This window comes from Hemibagrus wyckioides, linkage group LG05 (genome assembly GCF_019097595.1).
Source record: "Hemibagrus wyckioides isolate EC202008001 linkage group LG05, SWU_Hwy_1.0, whole genome shotgun sequence".
In the NCBI taxonomy this organism is placed as follows: Eukaryota; Metazoa; Chordata; class Actinopteri; order Siluriformes; family Bagridae; genus Hemibagrus; species Hemibagrus wyckioides.
The window spans coordinates 19,451,043-19,473,043 of NC_080714.1; positions in this window are offsets into that span (position 1 = coordinate 19,451,043).

A 22,001-nucleotide genomic window follows, 5' to 3' on the forward strand; every position below is an offset into this window, starting at 1 on the left:
TCCTGAGGAGAGAATATTTACCTTCTTTCTTACAGAAACATACTAGATCAATCACATTGTAAGGCCATCATCTCTTGTACACAGCCAGCTTCAGGTGGATTCAGGTCTGGACTCTGGCTAGACCATTCCAAAACATTGATCTTCTTTAGATTAAACCATTTCTTCATTGATTCAGGTGTATGTTTTGGGTCACTGTCATGCTGAAAAGTCAAAATCTTCAGCTCACTAGCAGACACCTGAATGTGTTTCACTAAAATCAATTAGTATTTGTAGCTAGTCATGATTTGCTTCACCTTGATAAAAGCCCCAGTTCTGGTTGATGAAAAGCAGCACTAAAGCATGATGCTGCCCCCACCATGCTTCACTGTGGGTATGGTGTTTTTTAATGATGTTTGCACCAAACTTACCTTTTGGAATTATAGAATTATTATAACGTTTGGAAATTGGTCTCATCAGACACTTCACCCATGATATGAACTTAGATGTTTTTGGTTTTTTTGGAAGAAAGGGCTGTTTAGCTACCCTACCCTATAGCCCAGATATGTGAAGAATATGAGAGATTGTTGTTACATGCAGAGAGTAATCAGTACTTGTCAGATATTCCTGATATCGCTTTGTTGATGATGACCTTTGCAGTGTTCCACGGTACATCTAATGCATTGAAAATTCTTTTATACCCTTCTCCCGATCAATACCTTCCAACAAGGTACCGTGTAAGCTGTAGTTTGTAAGGTCCTTGCAAACCCTCTGACAAGCATCTCTGTGTATGGACTTATTGTAAAATCACATAAAATCGGTAAGCAATACAGTATGTGATCGTACAGCATTTTATTACATTTGGAACCATTTAATCAGTAAACTGGAGGTGCACTGATTGCCAGTTAAAGGTGAAAAAAACTGTCATTCAGATCTCTATTACACTGGATTAGATAAGAGAATTGTGTCAGCTAAAAACTTGCTTCCAATGGATTTTTAAAAAAAAATAAAACCATGCAGATCGAGAAATAAACCATGCAAGAAAGTTTGGTAATGTTTCAATCTGCACTATATATAAACCTTATTATAACATACACAACAGAATCCATATGTCTGCTTTGTCTCTCGCAATGAAAACCCTTTTTTATCTATGTAGAAATCTTGTAGTGTAGCCAAGAAAGAGCTATAACCACCAAGACCCCCAAAACAATCAAATAACTACCCCATGGCTTTATTTACAGTACAGAGTCATATGGCTTGATCCTTTTTCTTTTTCTTCATCTGGGTTCCAAAGGTCATTTGATGGACTAAATCTTTGACTCTGTACCACACAGTGACTAGGAAAATATTATTGTGCGGGTTGAAAAAATACCGCCCTGTAACACAAGATCCTCCTGTAGTTTAGCAATAGAAAGCTACAGAAAAACCGAAAGTTTTCCCACAAAAAACCTATGGGAAAGAAACTAGTGGTAACTGCTAATATGCATGGAGGCCGTTGGAAGACGTGGAAGATCCCTCAAGCAGCATTAACATTACAGAGCCAAAATATTTATGACTACATCTGCAAAAGCTTTTTACCAAGAAGGACAATTGCATTCTCGGAAATATCAGCATTCAGGATTTCCGCCTCTAAATTGCTTAACTAGAATTATAAAAATGTTGAACAATCAGGACTGCTATTGTGCTCGAAATCAGCAAGGATGTGAGTCGTAGCTAGTTAAAGATGTGCTGATAATTCTGTGCAACAGAAAAATTTTGAGTGGGATCCTGCTATTACAAAACAATTCAATGAACAAGAAATCAAGATCAATCAACTGACATTTTAGACACAATATGTCCAATAAATGTTATATTGATATTTTGAAATTGGTGCCCAAAGAAGCCACAGGTGGATGGTGTTGCTTGTTGCATGGCAAATCCCAGACAGACAGACAGACAGACGGTCCATATTATGAGTAGTAATGCTTTTAACGTAACAAACTATTGCTAGATAGTTTAATTTTATGTAGCACACACAGACAAGCAAAGTGATACAAACAGTGAAATGTTCCCATGCTGGTATACTAAATATCAGCCCTCTTGGAAAGCAGCTTGACCAATCAAATTAGTGGACTGGAACAAACTGCTGTGTAAGTCGTAATTAGCACACACCAGTACTTTTAAACAAGCTACTCTTTTACTTTAGTTATTTTTTTTTTTAGTACAGTTATTTCACTTGAGTATGGTTTTTCAGTACTTTTTCCAACACTGCCACGGTCAGTACAGTGGTACAGTGCATTTTGGAATATTCTAGGAAGCTGTCAGGAAGGAAGCTAAGGTTAAAGCACAAGGTCAACTGTTAAACTGTGCCCCTGGAGCAGAGAGAGGTGCTTGCGTAAGGGCCTAATACTCTCTCTCTCCCTCTGTCCCTCCCTCCCTTTCTTTCACTCTCACTCTTTTTCACTCTCTCTCTCTCTGATGAATACTGCAATTACAGTCTTCCATTTCATTTCACCCTTCCGGCACATACACAATAGGATTAGATGAAGATCCAGGGTAAAGGCATTTTGTCGTACACCCAGTCACGTACAGTATCTCCAACACTGCAGCTTTCAAAAACATTGAATCGCTGGTTCAGGAAGGATTAAACGCACCCTCTAACCTCTGTATCTATGTCTGTGACCTGGGCAGAGATCATTGCAAGCAGACATGTTACTTGGTGCAGTTTGTAAAATGTCTACACACACCCTCATGGATTTACTATGGCGGTGCAACAAAAGCCTTTCTATAAACAGAATAGTTATAACTGTGGCAACGACCATAAACAGAACCTCCCCCCTCTGTCTGTGTCCTTATTCCTTTATTACAGAGAGGTAGCATGTGACTGGCATTTTCTGAGCACCAAAATAGGAACAGGAGAGGAACAGAATAGGAAATCTAGGCGACTTGTTGACAGAGAGATGACCTTTTCACTATGGAATGTGTAGACATATACAGGATTTGCTCTTCATTACTACATTTCTAAAGTGCTATTTAGTTGCAGTGGAAGTTTCTTAATGCTTGTTCTATGTAGAAAGTTCACTTCTTCACACTTGCACCCAGATGCTCGGTCAGCAAGCTCCACCTATGAAAAGGCGTTTCATCCAATCCACCCCCTTTCCGATTGGGTCACAACACCTGATCATCAAGTTCAAAGAGAGAAAAAAAGGAGAATGAGGGAGGAGAAAGGAAGAAAGCTTAAGCTTGTTATTGAGACTGGTGAAGGAAAATGGAGTCTGGTCTGTTATATGACCTCTAGGATTGTGTGTGTGTGTGTGTGTGTGTGAGTGAGAGAGAGAGAGAGAGAGAGAGAGAGAGAGAGAGAAGGAGAGGATTCGGCATAAAGGGAACTTTAGAAATGCTTATTCTTTTATTGCTTAGTCTTTATTACTCCCATCACTGCATCACATTTAAAACAGAGGGTAAAAGTGTTTGCTAGCCTGGTAACTAGTCTACCACTCGTGATCAGCTAGATCAGTTATCATGTACAGTTGACTGCATACATGACTATGACCTTGGAACAAAGGGAAAAGGGCAAAAGAACTTGATGATATTAAAAAAAATGAATGAGGGTATGAAGGAGAATTTTCATAAATATCTCAACTAACAGTTGTTAAAGGATAAAATGTTATACTTTTTACAGTTATATCTGACATATAAGGGTTAGGGTTAGAAAGTCTATACCTACTGTACCTGTGGTGTAAAAAAAAAAAAATTAAATCATATCAGAACTTTTTTCACCCTCAGTGTTACAATATACTATATAACAATTAAAATAAAAAGCAATCAGAAACATTTTAAGGCAAATAAAATAAGATAAATAAAATAAAGTACAATAACCTGGTCGCATAAGTGTGCCCATGCATTTATAATTGGGTATGCGGCTGTGTTCAGAATGAACCAATCAGATTCAATCTCATGTTCAAAAGTAATGATCATACAGCTGTCGTTAATGAAAATTTTCGGATTAAAACCAAATAAAGATCAGCTGTCTCTGCAGGATTTTCCTTAAATCTTCTTGGTTTCAAGCAAATGCTGAAGCCATGGGTAATTAAAGAGCTTACAAATCATGCTTGGTGTCTCACTTGCTGAAAGATATTGATCAGGAGAGGGGTGTAAAAGAATTTTCACAACTTTAGCTTTTCCATGGAACACTGCAAAGTAGAGCACCACAGAGGCATCACCAAGAATAGGATGTCCCTCTAAAATGTATAAATAGACAAGACAAAAGCTTACCAGGGAGGCTGCCAAGAGACCTAAAGCAACATTAAAAGTGCTGCAGGAATATCTGACAAGTACTGATTACTCTCTGCATGTAACAACAATCTCTCATATTCTTCACATTTTGTCTGAGCTATGGGGTAGGGTGACTAGATAGAAACAATTTTTCAAAATAATTCCAAAAGTTATAATAATTCCATAATTTCAAAAGGTATGTTTAGTGCAAATGCAAATCACAAAAGAAACACCGTACCCACAGTGCAGCATGGTGGCCCATCATGGTCAGCCTTCTATCAAGGTGGCTTCTATCAAGGGGCTTCTATCAAGGTGAAGGGAATCGTGACTAGCTACAAATACCAGTCGATTTTAATGCAAAACTTCCAGGTGTCTGGTAGATGAAAAAGAATTTAACCTTTCGGCATGACAATGATTCATCCATCCATTGTCTATACCCACTTTATTCCAAATTAGGGTCACAGGGATCTCCTGGAGCCTATCCCAGCACACATTGGGCGAAAGGCAGGGGAACACCCTGGACAGGTCACCAGTCTATCACAGGGCCACACAAGCGATTTCGAATTACCTATCACTGTGAACGGAAACCAGAGTAAACCCACACAAGCATGGGGAGAACATGCAAACTCCCCTGCCTGTTCGAACCCGAGATTCGGACCCAGGACCTTCTTGCTGTGAAGCAACAGTGCTAACCACTAAGCCACCATGCTGCCCATGACAATGATCCAAAGCATCTAAATTGTAGAAAAATTAAGTGTTAATTTAGGGGTGTGCATGTTTATGCAATGAGAAATTGAATGTTTTTTATTTTTCCTTTTTTCCCCCTTTATTTTTCTACATTGTAATGTCACATTGAGGGTGCAAAAAGTTCTGACATGGTTTTTCTTGGTTTTATTTATTTATCTTTTTTTTTCCTTTTGGGTGTGGCGGAGTGTTTGCTCCATTAGACCTTTTTTTTCTGCTGAATTTGCTGATCATATGGGTGGTTGACTTTTTGGCAGCTACAAAAATACAGGTCGATTTTATTAAATTTTCTTTCTTCCAGATCTAATGGGGTATGCAGTTATAGACAATTAAGAGTAATAAAACAATTCTAGCTACAGAATGGTTACAAGTTATAAAGAAAAAGTTTTTTTTTGTGCTGTGAACGTTCCAGAAACAAAAGCCTGGTTTGTTGTTGGTCTGTTGTTTGGGTCCACTTGTCTGCTTTGAGTGAAGCCTCATTGCAAATCAATACAATGTTCTTTGGACTGATTACCTTTACCCTACTAGGCTGAAACATTTTTATTCAGATGGGAGTGAGCTAGATAGATAGAGAGAGAGAGAGAGAGAGAGAGAGAGAGTTAGATAGATAGATAGATAGATAGATAGATAGATAGATAGATAGATAGATAGATAGATAGATAGATAGATAGATAGATAGATAGATAGATAGATATGTGTTACATGTAACTCTTGGTGTCACACTGTAGCCAAAATCATTAATAAAGTACTTTTTGTTGTGTAGTTTGTCACCTGTTGTTTGCCATCTGTAGTATAGGAAATATAGGAACAGTTTCATTAAGAGAGAGAGAGAGAGAGAGAGCTGAAAGTGCTTGGTGAAGTGAATCCTGGGTCAAACGGTGAAGAATGTTGAAAGACTAGGGTGAAAAGTTTTTAAAAAATACTATGACTGCAAATAATATGCTTCTTGAATCTAGTGGTATTATGTATTATGTAGAAGTATGATATATCTATATTCAAGATAATAAACTACTTGTTTTATATGAAATTATTATTTAAATCTTAATATGGAAGAATGTATTCATTTATGATTAAATTGAAAACAAATGTCTGTACTAGTTTGATGCATTTTTTTGGAATTTGCTTCTTAAGAATGTATATGAAATATTTTGAAATAAACATTTTGATATGAATGTTGATAATGAAACTAACAGCATTGTGGCTGACCCCACACACCCCTCACACACACTCTTCACCCTCCTGCCATCTGGAAAGAGGTACCGGAGCATTCGGGCCCTCACAACCACACTGTGTAACAATTTCTTTCCTCAAGCCATCAGGCTCCTCAACAACCAGGACTGAACTGTTCTACACTCTCTCTCTCACACACACACACACACACACACTCACTCAGGACTGAACTGTATACAACTCTCTGTCTCTCTCACACACATATACACACACACACTCTCTCTCTTGACTGTGTGGACACGCACACACATAATTTATATTGTTCATTACTTATTGCACTACCTCTACCTGTCATCCGCTGCTATAGTTATATTTCTGTTTATTTCTATTTGTACTACCTCAACCGCTGCTGTTGTGGTGTTGTTTTTTTTGTGTTGAACTCTTTGTTGTTGTATGTTTATGTAGCACCAGGTCCTGGAGAAACGTTGTTTCATTTCACTATGTACTGCGTCAGCTATATGTGGTTGAAATGACAATAAAGCTTCTTGAATTGAATTGAATGTTGATAATGATCAGTTGACCAACATTCAACATAAAAAGATATCTGGAGTTAACTTGTGATTGTGTTAATATATCAATAACTTTAATCTGGTTATTACAGTAGTGATAAATAGATCAGAAAATGTAAATGGAAATATTAAAAAAGGGGGGCAAATTCTAATATTTCTTTATATGAGATTATTATAAACCAAATATATTTCAGCTTGAAATTGTCTTCATTTAAAATGAGGAAAATGATCTGCCAATAGAACAAGAATATTGGACGCTTTCAATTAGGAAAGAAAATTTTAGAAATTAGTTTAAAAAGTTGGTTTATTGTGATCTTGTAATAGGAAATGCTAGACTATATTTAAGATTTTTTTAAAATAAAATTTTGCAGTGTAGGCTTTATTTTTGCAGTGTTCTAGGATAACACACCCTGCTGTTTGGGCCAACCACATTTAATTACATTATTAATTTACCTTTATGGCATTTGGCCGACAACCTTAACTAGAGTGACTCACTAAAATTCTTTGCAGTTTCTATCTGTAAATACGCGTAGAGACTGATTCCCTAGGTCATAGACTAAAAATACTATCATTATATAAACTCTGGGGACATCTGGAATAGACATCTAGGGGAAGTTCATTCCACCACCTAGGTGCCAGTATAGAGAAAAGTATTGATGCTTGCCTTCCTTGTACCTTGAGTGATGGTGGGACCGGTCAGGTAGGGTTAAAGGATAGGGAGCATGGTGCAGTGTGAGTGTCCCTGGAACACTCTAGGCAGGCATGGAAGAGTAAGAGTAATAGTTTTTATCTACAGAATGGTGACAAGCTTAAAAAAATGTTGTGTATCAAAGGTTGGTCGGTTGTTTGTGTCCACTTGTCTGCTTTGAGTGAAGTGTCACTACAAATCAATACAACGTTCTTTGAACTGATCACCTTTATCCTACTATACTGAAACATTTTTTATCCTGATGGGAATGATCTCTTTCAGGTTGTCTCGGGATTAATCAAGCAAGGCTAGAGAATCAGAGTGAGCATGGTACAGTGTGAGATGTGATTAGTCCTTTGAGATAAGTGGGTGTTGATCCAATGTTGGCTTTGTAGGCAAGCATTAGTGTTTTAACTACAGGAAACCGGGGAGGGGTGTAGCAATAGGGTGGTTCGTGAGACAGGTCGAGAACAAGTTGTTCAGCTGCATTCTGGATCAGAGGCAGAGGTCAAATGGCGTTCATGGGCAGACCTGCCAGGAGTGTATTGCAGTAATCCAGTCTCAAAATGACAAGGGACTGAACAAGCCCCTGAGTGGCCTGTATGGATAGATATGTAGGAATCGAAATGACAGTGTCGGATTAGCAATGTGAGAGGAAAATGATATCTGATTGTCCATCCATCCATCCATCCATCCATTTATCCATCCATCCATCCATCCATTAAACTATCCATCCATCCATCCATCCATCCATCCAACTATCCATCAGTTTAACCATCCATCCATCAATTAATGAATTTATACATTCATTAATTGACCACTACATGTATTCCAATTAATAAAAGAGAACATTACAAAACCACTGGACAGATTGGTTCTGTAATTGCATACTTACACTAAGACACCTAATAACATAAGCATTAAACCTGGTAAGGGAAAACTGCTCTTTTTTTTTTTCTAAGGAAGGGTTACGTTCAGGGGCAGACCTGCCAGGAGTGTATTGCAGTAAACCAGTCTCAAAATGACAATAGACTGAACAAGCACCTGAGTGGCCTGTATGGATAGAAATGTAGGAATCGACATGAGAGTGTCATATTAGCAAAGTGAGAGGAAAATTATAGCTGTCCATCCATCCGTCCATCCGTCTGCCTGTCCGTCCATCTATCCATCCATCCATTAATTGATGAATTTATTTATTCAGTAATTGACGAGATGTATTCTAATGAATAAAAGAGAACATTACAAAAACACTGGACTAGTTGGTTCTGTAATTACATACTTACTCTAAGATACCTAATACCGTAAGTATTAAGCCTGGTAAAGGAAAACTGCTCTTTTCTTATGTTTAGGGTTAGGGTTACGTTTAACAAATGTGCCAGTAGGTGTGAAAAAGCAAGCCAAAGAATGTGTTTGTGTGTGTGTGTGTGTGTGTTTGTGTTCTAGCTTCAGCATTATACAGGCTAATTAAAGCACAGCACAACACAACTCAATGACTGTAATGGCTACTGCTTTGCTAGTTCTTTACGCATGTGTACTGAAAGAACGACACCATGTTACCAAATTAAAATGAAATCTCTTTCAAAATTGCTTTCTTTGGCAGATACTAAAATTTATCCTTCCCATGCTACAGGCTATGGTCAACATCTTAGCAAGCTGCAATTAAAGTAAACACACAATTCAATATGACAATATTTAAGAATCTGAGGAAAAGTGAAGATTGTTGTAAGGAAACCAATGAATAGATTGGTGAAATGTTTACGGCTGGGAATGGAAGAAGATAAGAATGAAAGGAAATGGACAGAAGTGACATTTTTATAAGGTGAATATAAATGAAAGGAACTCTTTAAAGAAAAGAAAAGTCTTTCTCACGCCACAACTGAATGTACTTGGAACAGCAGTTAGCCTGAGATCATTACTGACAATGATAAACAGTTGAGTATGTGTGTGCCTTTAAATGAATTGCAGCTTTAGGAAGAAACCAGGAACCGGTGAGCTGTGAGCACTCTGGTTTACTTTAAAATGTCTACATCTAGTGGTGTAAAGTGGTAACTATGACACTACATAAGAGTGCTTCACTGTGAACTGGATGCAGGGAAAGCAAATGGCTTTAGGTCAGCTTCATGCACAGCAAAAACCATATATTATTAAAACACATACTGACCAAAGCCCACAAATAGCATATTGTTAAAACACAGATGCTTGTCTCAGGGAAGAGAATTGAATATATTTAGAAGGAGACAGACAGAACTGGTTTTACATGTCTCTCAGGATCATGATGTGGTTTCATAAGAAGATGAAATTCCTGACAAAGCAAGAGTAAATACTAGATTTAAATATAGTAACACAGAGGAAATGAGGATATAGCTGAATAACAAACCACTTTGCTAGGAACACACACACACACACACATATATATATATATATATATATATATATATATATATATATATAGTAAGCACATTTGTTTGCATTATTTATGTGTATCATCACAGGTGGGCAAATGGCATCCATTTATCTATGTACATCCATATCATACGCCAAAGAAAAAGCATTTTTGTAACCAAACCAACATTCACATTTGGCATTCTGGCTCCGTTTTTGTCTAAATGGATTTCTTGCCATGCATAAACAGAAAAGCTGACACCTAAATAATACAAAGCATTGCAATTTCATTCATTTCAGTTTGTAAGCCTGTGTACAGTGCTTTTCTTTTCTTTCTTTTTTACATGACATGTAAGCTAACTCTCATCATGGAAAAAATGCAGGACAGGATTTAACACAGCATTATTCTGTGCTTTTGTGCTTTTTCTTTGTTCTGTCACTAGTGACACTATCATTAGTGTTGTCACGTCATTAATATTAAGGTCACATTAAATGACATTAATGACTGCGGTGCTTTGTGATGATGCCCATAACCAGTCCTGAGCCTGGACCTGAGTAATTGTACTTCATTACTGTACTTAAGTATAATTTTATAAGAATATTATATACAATTCTTATAAGTTATAATTATTTATTATTAAAACTGTATATGAGAGGGCGCTGGTGGCTCAGTGGTAGGTTTCTCGCCTTCCATAGGGCAGGCCTGGGTTCTATCCCCAGCCACTGGTTGCAGTGCTGGTCCCAAGCCCAGATAAAAATGGGAGGGTTGCATCAGGAAGGGCATCCGGTGTAAAACCTGTGCCAAGTTGTTGTGGGAACCAGTTGGTTCGCTGTGGGGAGCAGCCAAAAGATCATCAGTCTTAAAACTGGATACAAGGAAATCAGTTTATTCCTTACTTTTATTTTGACCTACAAAATACTTAAAATACTTAAAACTTTAAAATCTCAAATGCCATCATATATAATTTCTGTTCAATTAGTCTTCCTTCCTTCCTCCCTCCCCAATGCAATTTGTACAATTTGTACAGGATGACATGTCTCATACGTAAAAGTCAAATTAACTTTCACCTTCAAATGTAACGAATTGTATTCATGTAAGTTAGCTTGAAGCTAGGTAAATGTATTTGTGTTGTTTTTGTTGATTATATTACTTCAATCATTCCAACAGGGTTATAAAACATTAGTTAATTTTTAGGTTTGTCCAAGTTAGCAAAAAATTAAATTTTTGCTAATACAAATCAAACTTCATGTCTGAATTGTTAATGTTTGATACCTCTGATACTTTTGATACTCAAATGTGTTTAAATGTAGATATTTTCTTACTTTCACATAAGTACAGCACTTCACTTAAGTGCACTTTCTCTGTACAGTTCCCGCCCCTACATGAAATACCATATAAATCTTTATTTCATTTTCTTTTTAAAGTTTGTTTTTCGCCTTGATGCCCGATGATGCCTGAGATGGCAGGCTCCCCGTGACCCGAGGATAGATCGGATAAGTGGTACAGACAATTAAATGAAAAAAAATTTGTTGTTCAGGTTTCTAATCAGTTAGCTGTACTATACACAGCAGGCCCAGTATATGTTTTGTTATTTTATTGATATACCATTCAGTACTCTGATCATTCAGCAAGAGTTTTGTATGAATCAAGAGCTGTGAACTATACAGATGGGTTAATATCTTAATATTACAAGGCCATTAAAATATTTTAATGCTTGTTGATTTAGCTTTTGCTACAGGAAGACTTTTGAAATTACCATTGTTACATAACCATAATGATATCTGTGCTAAAAAAAGCCTATAAAGTGCCACAAAGTTATTTAAAACATCCATTAGATTTTAAATAGAATGTATTAAGAATACATTTTGCTAGAAGAAACATTCAGTTTATAAAGAGATTTGCTAAAGTACATTAAATAAATAAACCAGGGATGAAGATGCAGGAAATGTGGTCTTATGTCTGGAATTCTAGACAATATGCAGATTCAGATGTTTATATTTATACTTTAGACTGAGTGTAAATTACTGTTAGGCCTAGATTTAGAAACAATGTTTAATTTACAACTCGTGCACTAGAAAAATATTATCAAGTCTTACACTTGAGTTCACAGCCTTGGAATGAGAATCAATGAAAACCCAGCAGACACACTAGCAGAATGATGTCTTTCTATTGATAGACCTGTTCAGTGTTCAACCTGACATTACAAATCTCACACTTTTCAATTATTCCTGCATGAATTTCACAATTTAACGATTTTACAGTGGATCCATGACTAAGTGTGGATTAGATTGTCATCACAAGTGCTAAACTCTGCCCTCTTGTGATGAAGCACAGCATTGTGTCTTTTCTGATGGACAGGGAATACTAGGCACAAGCTTCAGCAGCGGCTTCACCAGTACTAAGATCTTGGCAGTGTAGCCCCAGTCAGTTTCTGTCCTAGTCCTCCTTGAAAGCCCACACTGCTTGAATCTTGAGTTTATTAAGGCTAATTTATCTTCCCACACGAACCCATTTCTGATAGGGAAACACTAGGCTCGTAAGATTTCTCTACGACAGACAACTGAAGAACCCTTCGAAGTTTTCTAAGAGTGTGCATAAGATATACAGTATTTTGTTTAACAAAAGGCTGGGAAAGAAAAGACACTCCATGCAGTTTTTCTTTTTCAGGCTGTTGTAAAAGATCTCTAAGACATCATCATCAGAATATAAACTCATTCATCCAGAAAGAGTGCCTGCAACAGCAGCTGGGTGATGCTGGTGCTATTTTCAGCCCTTATTTGTTTGGCTGTAAATAGCAGTAATCTTTCTGTGCTTTGTCGTTTATTGCAGGTCGCTTTGCATGCACGGCTGAGTTTAGCTCACGGCCTGCAGGCTGTACGTGTAGTGTTCGTTAGTGCGTGTGTGTGTGTGTGGATGTTGACGTGTTAGGGTCAGTGAACATGGATGAGGAGGTGTGTAATTTAAACTGATTTGTCCAGCAGGGCAGGATATAGGGTGTTGTGTGTGTGTAAAAGTGAATGCCTGTGAGAGACATCTAGATAGATTGATAAATAGCTGGATAAAATGCAGGCAGTATCTGCAGTCTAATTCAGTAATAAATGCAGAGCTTTTTCATCGGCTGTGCTTCATATCTGCACAGACATGGTGTGTTAGTTATAGCTGCGGTAAGCTGAGTGAAAGAAAAACACAACCCCAGAGAAATAACCACACTGTAATAAAGAAATAACCAGAACAATATCTACATCATCACTTTTGATATCCTACCTCAATTTTTGACTGATTCAATTTTTTCCCTGCATAAACAAAAAACAGTCACTTAATAATACAAAATATTGAGCTGTTTTGGCTTTTTTTTTTTTTTAAATGTCACTGACAACAGAAGAATTGAACAGTAATAAATGCAGGAGAAGTAACCTTGCCTTTATAGTTCTGTGCTAGTACTGAAGGTTGTGAGCAGGAGCAACCCAAGGGTTTCTGAGGCCCTAGGCAAGATGATGTCCATGGCTCCACAGTGCATGAGCATACAGTGAAGTGGTGCAAGATAACAGAACTTGTTCAACCTGAAATATTGCAAAAAGGGTATAAATTAAAAGTAATCAACAACGTAAACAAAAAATGTTGCATAACTAAATGTTAACAATTGAACCACAGCAAAACAATATTAAATAAAAATACAAAAAGCAGTCCTTTGTGGATAATACACTGCCCTCTACGTATGTAAGCCATCAATCTCATCTCATCTCATCTCACCATGATATCCTCAGAAACTAGGTTGTTTTTGCAGCCTTTGGCACAGTTAGAAGTTTCAGCATAGCCCAATTAGAAACAAATCCAAAGAGCAACAGGGAAAAGCTAAAAAAAAAGAGAAAAAAACATTATTTGGTTGACGGTAAATTATGACACAAACAACCTAGCCACTTACCTAATATACAACCTAGCTACGGTAACTTTAATGAAATGGTTTTGAACAATGTAGCTAGCTAACACTAGTTGCTGCTAACATTAAAACTCCAATAAACCAATTAAGTAAATATGTCAAATGTTACTTTGGCTAACAAAATTGATAGTGACTGAGATGTTGCCTTTATAATGTGTGCTAGCAACCAGCTAGGGGAAAGATAAACCACTAACTGGTTTATCTTTTCCCTAGCTAACTAGCTAGCTCGTTTTCATAGAGATAGCGGCACTAACAAAAATAACAACTTTGAGTTTGTTGCTGTTGTTTTTCTTCTTCCGTTCTCTTTATTTTCTCTACTCCCCATATACAGTATATAGTATATACGATAGCTGAGGTGATGATGATTCTGATGTCTAGCTAGCTTGACCACAAATCAGTTATTTGATTTATTAGTGACACAATACATTAGCATTGTGTGTTTTTGAAATGAAGACACCTAGGAAGTAAATGCCATAATTTTCTGCAATCCTAGAATAGGGGAGGATTAAAACACAAGGTGTTTAAGGTATTTAATATGTTTTAACATGCCACATGGAGGCTCCCCCAGTCACAACAGGGGCTCTAGGCAGTATGAACTTAAGGATGGGCTGGCGATTGTCATGAGTTCAAATCCCATGGATCACAGAGAGGCACCACTAGGTCTTTAAGGAATAAATCTCTTAACTCTTATCTGCTCACCTCTGTGTTTTGTAACTCACACTGGATAAAAGAATGAGGTGGATGAATAAATGTTAGCTCCTATCTATTGTCTCCTCTCAGAACTGATCAGCAGGCCTATCGGCTGTGAAATAACTGGATGTTCTTCTACAGGAACACTTGTGTGTTTGCAAGGGGTTGAAAGCAGATGCTCTGTCGTTTGTTCTTCACTGCAATTTTCCTCTGCCTGGCTCCTGCTTCTCTGCAAATCTAAAGCGATGAACAAATATCTTTAGTGAACAAAAAGCTAGAGGGAACAGAAGCAACTTTTGGAGTTTTTTATTTAAAAAGTTAATGAAAAACAAGATCTCTACCTCCTGATAAAGAAAAAGTTTGGAGTGTTTCTGTATTGTCACAAGTATATAAACTCATTCAGCCAGAAAGACTGCCTGCAACAGCAGCTGGGTGATACTGACGCCATTTTCGACTCTTATTTCAGCATTATTTGTTGAGCTGTAAATAGCTGTAATCTTTCTGAGAGTTGTCATTTATTGCAGTTTATTTGCATGCATAGCTGAATTTAGCTCATTGCTTGTGGACCGTGCGTGTGGAAGCAGTGAGTGTGTGTGTTTGTCGGTGTGTGCATGATTTAGGGTCACTGAACATGGATGAGGAGGCATGTAATGTGCTCTAATTTCTGTATGCATCGCAATGGAAGATGAACGGCTTAAGAATCAATGTCACATTGCAAAGCCTTGTGGGATTCATCCATCATTTCCTATGTAGATTCCTTGTGTAGGGTAGGTTAGGTGGGTAAGTTATTATTAAATATGAGAAATTATTATTTCCTTTAAACAGTAATTCTGTTAAAGGGGTATCAGTCCAATGGACAAAATAATCTTGGAATGATATTAAGAACCTCATGATAATTTATCAAGATAAAATATGGTAATAAATGTCTGATAGAAATCCCAAATCCTTCCATAGTTTGTAGATCATGCTTATGACAAGAGAGTAACACACAAGTAAAAGTAGAGTTTAATAATGAGAATAAAGGTATACATTAATTTACCGTAATACAAAATATGTGACAGTAGAAATATATACATAATGTGTATACATAGTGTACATAATGGATAGATAAGACAGTTGGATGACTAGTTGAACTAGCAATTAAGTGGGGGCAATAAATTGGATCTACTGAATGAACTAATTCTAACTAAACTAAACATTACAATATTGGAGAAGGTATAAGATTTACAGTGAGGTGAATCCTTTTGGTTAATCCTGATTCATGAAGAGACTTCAGTCTAGTCTAGAAAGTCTAAAAAGTCTAGAAAGAGAAATATTATGCTGATCATCTAGCCATACTGTTAATCTGGCCTGTGCAGAGATTGTGGATGAAAGCTTATGACTATTTCTGGATCTCAGTGACCATGTCATGGCTGCTGGTATCAGACTGCATTTCAGAAAGAGTTGATCTCTATTTCAAGCAAACCATCTATAGAGTTTATTCAGAATGGTATGAAAAACATCTAGATAGAAGTGTCTCTGTCAGCGTAAATGTCTTGTTGATGAGAAATGTCAGAAAAGAATGGCCAGATTGTTTCGATCTGACAGAAAGGCTATGGTATGAGGAGAAAAGCTCCAAGAACAGGAATCTGAGTCTACACGGAGGGCACACATTCACTGAAAATGGACAGTTGAACAGTTGGACAGTATATAACTGGAGCTCTTGACCTGTGCCTGCACTATTCTATGCAATACACTGCTAGCATATGATTGGCTTCATGTGCTTGTGCACAAACATGTGTTCCTAATGAAGTGAACAGTGCTATGCGGAAAACTATAGAAGAAGAGAGTGAAAAGAAGGCTTTGTGTTCCTTACTCACAAATGTAATTAGTTCATTTAAAGTAAACAACAGAGCTGTTTTAAGTAAACTCATTCCAACTCACTGAAGCTTTTTAATATGCAGCCCAAAGTAATGTTATTGCTGAAACTCATGCCACTTGGTGCGTCTTTACCACCCCGGGGACCTTATTGTTCCCCTTTTTCCTCCATGCTTTAGCTATAAATATTCCATTGTATAGCTTTAATATGATTACCATGATGATCCCACTTTTAAAAAGAAATTGTAACTAGATCCTTAGTAGCAATTAACACAGTAGATTATTTTGACTGAGGTTACATTCCCAAGCCACAAAGCTCTGTGTTTGTGTGTGAGTGTGTGTGTGAGAGAGATAGTGAGAGTCTGTGAGTGAAATATTTAAAATAGATAGATAGATAGATACATGGGGAACAACATCAGGTCAGTAGGTTGCTCTGTGCATGAGAGAAACAGATCAAAAAGGTCAATGCACATGTGAGTAAACTTGTGTGCTTATTGAATGTACACTTTTCTCCCCTCTCTAATAGAAAAAAAAAGCCCTTCGGGTGCAGCCATGAAGCTGTAATGGATTTTACCCAGACACACTTTTGCAGTGAACATTATAGATGTGAAAAGATCATATTGTTATTCATTTGTAAAGTTCGGTTGATTTGTGCTTTAACTGATATTACAATTTGGTTACTTGAACAAATGTTCACAAACTTACCTAACTGGCTTAATAATTTACGATATCAAGGGATTTTAGTTCATTTCAGCTAAGTTAATTGCATTTATTTTCATTTAATTATAGTCTTCTCTCAGGACAGTTACAGATAATGGTAGAACAATACTGTTGTATTACTGGACCTCAGTGTTTATGACAGCATACGTATACAATCAAGCTGCAACAATGAGGACTCCGAAGTAGAATGAGGATCCATTTGCAAGAGGATTTAATAAAGATTGCAGCAAACAAAGTGAAATCACAATGCAGATATCTACAGTGCTATGGCAGCCGGAGGACAAAATCCAAACAATCAAGTTCAACAAGGCCCAAGGGTAATCCAAAGACAGATCCAATAAACAAAGCATTTGTTCAAGGTATATAAAGGCAATCAACAATAACAAGGAACATATGCAGACGCAGGGATTGACAAGACTTTGCTATGAATGAATATCCATGAGAATATTTTTAAATACTCTACCACCAGGAGGTATCTGGGTTTTTCCTTACAGAGGTGTGACAGACATATGACCTGGCTACGTCTATGTCGTGACACAGGGCTCAAGTAAATAGTGACATATGATTTCAAGATGAACCTCTGGGTGGCATGGTAGAGCAATATCAATGTTTGTGCTTCATAGCTCATAGTTGGATCCTAAGCTCAGGTTTGTGTCTGTACAGTGTTTCTGTCTGTACATAGCTTTCTATGATCGCATTGATTTTCTCTGGCACTTTGTAAAAATGTGCCAGTAGGTGTGAATAAGCAAGCCAAAGAATGTGTGTGTGTGTGTGTGTGATGCCCTCCAATAGATTAGTGTCCTATACAGTTACATTTGGAACTGCACATCCTGACATACACATGCCTGACTGTGTATGCTTTGTATCAGTTCATTCTCTGCCTGGTTAATTTCCTAAATATCCAAAAATGTGACTAAATTATTATAGCTGGAGGAGTGATTAATTGCCTTGAAGAACAGTTTGACTTCTCTGGAATCTGGATTACTTCTGAGTTGTGTTTAGGTTTAGTGCAGTATTGTTCAACTGAGGAGTGCAAAAGCAGGTCATCTGCATCGAACAGGATTTTCATCTATGAGACGTGCCGGATGAGACCAGAAGCTGTAGATTCTTTGAAAAAAGCCTTAGCCTACTCATTAACATAAATATTTAATAACGCCGGACTTAAACTGCAGCCTCATCTGGATTCACATTCATTTCTTGCTAATTTTCTCGCTGCAAACTTTTTCATATACTTTAATTTGATTAAGATGTTTTAAGATGTTGAGGTTTTATCCATCTGCTCTGCTTTTAATAAGACTTACTGAAATCAATGAAGCTCTCAATCTCTCTCTCCTTGCCCTGCTCCCATAGTGCACTGAATTTGTTCTTCAGGTTCACTCTAATTGTCTCCCTCATAATAATCTATAGGAACCTGGGGCAGCGTTCCAATTAATCAGCTCACTAATGAAAACCCCCCACTCCCTCAACACACCACCCCTCTAAGCCCACAGAGATGAAGACTACTTCTCTCTCTCTCTCTCTCTCTCTCTCTGCTCCGGTTGTGAAAAATAATGAACAGGTGCCATCTTCTGTCATAGCACGCACACCTTTTAATGGCCTTTGGGTATTGACAGACTGAAGGGCTCATGAAAGGGAGACTCAAGTAAATACATTGCAAGAAAAAAAGGGTTCAAAATTGTACCTTTCTTTGTCACTAGGGTGGTAACTTCAATGGTGCATTTTAGTATGCATCTTTCATCTGGAAAAATAAATATAACATACACCGATCAGGCATAACATTATGAGCACTGACAGGTGAAGTGAATAACACTGATTATCTCCTCATCATGGCACCTGTTAGTGGGTGGGATATATTAGGCAGCAAGTGAACATTTTGTCCTCAAAGTTGATGTGTTAGAAGCAGGAAAAATGAGCAAGCATAAGGATTTGACAAGGGCCAAATCGTGAAGGCTAGACGACTGGATCAAAGGATCTCCAAAACTGCAGCTCTTGTGGGGTGTTTCTGGTCTGAAGTGGTCAGTATCTATCAAAAGTATCTTTTAAGTTCTGAAAGTTGCAATGTGGCTCGCAAATTACAGGACTTAAAGGATCTGCTGCTAACATCTTGGTGCCAGATACTGCAGCATACCTTCAGGGATCTAATGGAGTCCATGCCTAGATAGGTCAGGGCTGTTTTGGCAGCAAAAGGGGGACCAACACAATATTAGGCAGGTGGTCATAATGTTATGCCTGATTGGTGTATAGTGTACCTTCAAAAATTGATTAAGGTACATAAGTGGAATATTATGCATTTATTTCTCCCCACAAATCTGAGCCCATTAGTGAAAATGTTACTATTTTGCATTCTTTACTAATTTAATACAACAATTTCCATTACAAATTATATTACTTGAGGGAAAGGTTGAATTTGTTAAGAAAACATTTCTTAGTATTTGCTATGCCTACTTTTCTCTTTCATGACAGCGTGCACTCGAGCTGGCATGGACTCCACAAGTTTATACAAACCCTTATGATCCGTTAGAGTGTCATCTAAACACATGCTTCAATAGAAGAGTCTTAAACATCTTAAATAATCTTAAATATATTCAAGATATTAAATATACTCAAGATTATGAACTATCTACTTTCTTTGTTTTGTATATTAAAAAACATTTCCAATTTTAAACAGTGTAGTCTCAGCCTTTGAACCCTACGGTATATTGATGACAATTTACAAACAATATAATATAACATAAAGATGCCAGTGACAGCCTGGTGACAGACAACAGTCGTTTAGTACATTTTTCTGTGAAAGTAAGACTCTTTCCATTTCTTTACACTAATTAACAGTGCAAAACAGTCTTATAGAGTATTATGACAGACAGCTGTTTTCAACAAGACTTTATTTCTGAACTTTTAATTGCTTCAAAACTTTAATGCAAACACTAAAGCAACAAAAAAGCAAGCAAAAATGCAATGTAAATATATAAGGACAACTTAACTACCAAATGTTGGAGATAATTAAAACAAACAGATGATAAACATGAATATATAAACATGAAATGTGACACAAGCCCCTGTTTATGTATTAATAGGAGCTGTAATAGAGTGACATGCTGCTCCACAGAAATGGTACAGTAACTGAGCAGACACAGTTACCCTTATGCTTTAGTGGAGACTGTGGAAAAGTAACTGATCTAAGGACCTCAGGGACCCATGTCCAGAATCAGGGCAGAACAAATCAGATACACAGGAGGAGTTAGCCTTCAAGAGCTGTAAAAGTGAACAATAGTACTTAAACTGGACCCTGTTATGGACAGGAAGCCAGTGAAAAGAAGCTAAAACCAAGCTGATATTATACTTCTTCTTGGTGTGTACTACCTGCATTTTATACTGTAAACAGGTCAATTGACAAGATATTATATTACAACAAGCTATCTATTAATCTGTTGATGTGTTTGATGTCAAACCAATCTTCAGACACTGCTTTATAATGGTCTGGGTCACACTGAATAATAAATGATAAAATATAGCGAACCTTGGAGGAAAATTAAATGAACATTTTTGAAGAACATTCAAAACTCAGCACAGTTTGAATCAGGCACCCACACCAGTGAAGCAAATCAGGCAAACTACAATTCCCAAGATTCACTGCTAACCATCCTGTCAGAAAACAAACCAAATGACCAATCCAGAAACCTACAATTACATTCTACATTACTGATCTCCAGACATCTAGTCACACATAGCTATCATTTTCTCTCTCATTTTCCATCTTTCTGTGGTGTTACTGAGCCTTTGGTTTTGACCCCTTGTTTACTTGCTCAGTCTATATTGTCTATATTTGTCTGTTTCCTGATAGACTTACCCAATGTCTGTACACTGGTTTTGATCCCTATCTTGCCCACTGGTTTTTATCCATCAGTCCATGAGTCATTGCAATTTCTCAAGCTTTAAATTGTAATACGATTAAGCTCCCATTCCATTCCAGTTATCCCATTCCAGATATAGTCTCCCCTTTGCTATTATAATATCCTCCACTCTTCTGAGAAGGCTTTCAGTAGATTTTGGAACATGGTTGTGGGCATTTGTGCTCATTCAGCCACAAGAGTGGAGGTGAGGTCAGAGAATGATATTGGGTGAGGCCTGGAGCACAGTCCAATTCATACTAAAGTATTTCAGTTCATCCGTAAAGTGTTCAGTGCGGTTGAGATGAGGGCTCTCTGCAAGTCACTTCTCTTTCACTTTAACATTGGAAAACTATAGCTTTGCTATGTGCACAGGGGCATTGCCATGGTGGAACTGGATTTGGCTCAATAGTTCCAGTAAATGCTACAGTGTATACATTCTAGACAATTGTGTCTTTTTATAGTTGTTTTTGGACAGTTTGGTAAAGGACCATATATGGGTGGTCAGGTCTCCATATACTTTCACTATGTCACTAACATTTCTTTCCCCTTCTACTACAAAACTATTCTGTCTTTCTCTCCATTGGGGATTCCAGGTTTGAGGCTTTTAGCTGAATGACACTTTAAACTGCATGTGTATAGGGACAACGATGACGGCAAAGTCAAACCATGGCGCCACAATGACTGCTTTCAAGAAGGTCAACTTACACCCTCACACCATTCTACTATCACACACACACACACACACACACACACACACACACTTAGTCATTACAATTAGTTTGGCCAGAGTCACCTAGAGGTCAGACACAGTGGTTTAGAGTCTCCCTAGCTATGTGACTCTCTACAAACTCAACATACAACATCTTCAACTTAAGCCCTGAATATGCCACACAACATTTATTCCTGGTAACAATTTTAAGTAGCAGAAGTTTAGTGAATGGCTGAGTTCTAGAAATGTTCAACATCCAAGAATTTTCTCATTTGTTATTTATTCTGGGAACTCAGAGAACACATGTTTAGAAATGTTCCTATGATATTACTGCAACATTTTCATAATGTTTTCATATTGTTTCTATAATTTAGGTGTTTATAATTAGAAATGCTGTGTGAGGCTATAATTATA